At 35.9% G+C, this 1,624-nt stretch overlaps 1 long non-coding RNA gene across 1 annotated transcript; it reads right to left on the bottom strand.

Annotated features, from left to right (window-relative positions):
• Nucleotides 1-219: 219 nt before the first annotated feature.
• LOC107046599 lies at nt 220-1,188 on the bottom strand. The gene is made up of 3 exons (XR_001461579.1): nt 1,009-1,188; nt 686-884; nt 220-596 (listed from the first exon to the last, which is right to left on the bottom strand). It is a non-coding gene; the product is annotated as an uncharacterized LOC107046599 (long non-coding RNA).
• Between the last annotated feature and the right edge of the window lie 436 nt (nt 1,189-1,624).

Genomic DNA, 1,624 nt, shown 5'->3' with positions numbered 1-1,624 from the left:
GACATCCATGCACATCCATGCTACATCCATGCTACAACATGGATCCTTATTCGCCAGGGTTATTTTTTTACCTCCTGTTATCAACTCTACCAACACCCCATCAGATTTAGTACAACGAGATGTTTCATAGTATTTGGAAGCAGTTATTCGACCATAACCCAATTTAAACCAGAGTTCAGAGTTAAATTGATCTCTCGGCATTCTTTCTACATTGTCGCAAATAGTATTTGACATTTTATTTCTGCAGAAAGAGAAAAACTGATCAGCTGAACTTCCTCCCTGCTCAATAAAATTAATCAACAAATCATGTATCGTTACCCTTAGATAACTCTCAGTGTCACGATAATAATTAAGTAATTGACAGTTGAATTGTGTTGATGCACATTCCTCCACAAATAATTCCCGTACATTGAGATTTTTTTCCATAGGAGTGGCGTCTTGAGATGATGGAAAATCTTTAGCCTTTATGAATTTAATATCGGAACCAATCTTCGATAGAGTTGATTTCTTCCAGTAACAGGCTACTTCAGTGGGCAACGGTTCCTCACTTCTTCGATGTAACCACGTTAGGAAGGCAATAGCATGTTGACAGCCCCCTGAATAATGAAACAATCGCTATAGTTGGAAAGATACTGCCAAGTTTCATCTCGTGATTGATGCACGACAGAATATATTTTTTCATCACCTGGGGCAGCTACACAGTCATGACATTCGGCAGATATCACAGAATTCTCCTTCATGTCCACTTTGATTGTAACTTTGTAAGGTTTACTTCCAACCCGATGCTCAGGAGTCATTTTGCATTGAACTGTACATACAGAACCTTCACGTTGTACTTGTACATAACCTATATAGCTGCATCTCCATATGACCCTCTACAAGATCTATCAAAGGATAATTGGCTCTGAATATTCAATCATTCACAAAGAGGAATACGCCAAATAATTATGATATTGATCCGATTTTAGCAATGAATAGTTCATTTCACTTCTATTAATGAGCACTTACAGGTTAGCTTTCGCTCCTCGTATTTCTGCTGCAATTAAATCTGAATTATTCCCAAACAACTGCGCCACCATGAAGGAATCCACTGTAGGTAAATTATTAGATAAAGCACAAACAAAACCTGAATCCGGTCGAAGCCTCATTTTTTATTTTTATTCACTCATGAACACTTTCCGGGTATATGGAAACGTTTGTATACATCAAACGGCCCGCTGAAACTGACTTGTGACGTCACACCAATCACAGAGCATTTGGGATCATGTGACTTTTTTCGTATTTTCACCGATTTTTATTTATTTATTACTCGTAATGTAACAAATGATTTTGAAAAAAAAATCTTTTGCGCAGTATTTTTTCACTCTTCTCTATCATAAACGATCGTTTTTTTCTGTATTTCCTGTCATATGCAAAACCCCAATTGATAAAACGTTACTCTCTAGAGAGAATAAAGAACTGACAATTTAATAATAAATGTTCAAAAAAATGTTGAAATATTTTGAGAATTGTTGACATTGCCAATTGATTCTCATATCTTCAAATACTCGTAGTTTGAATTCCAAGGACGATTGCAAAAGAAGTAAAATGTCCTAAAAAACAACAAATTCCGTTTGGTAAAAAA

The sequence above is a fragment of the Diachasma alloeum genome, unplaced genomic scaffold, assembly GCF_001412515.2.
Source record: "Diachasma alloeum isolate Michigan unplaced genomic scaffold, Dall2.0 Dall_scaffold_01550, whole genome shotgun sequence".
Lineage (NCBI taxonomy): Eukaryota > Metazoa > Arthropoda > Insecta > Hymenoptera > Braconidae > Diachasma > Diachasma alloeum.
Note: the sequence above shows the minus strand (reverse complement) of the source record. Positions and strands in the feature narration are given on the sequence as shown.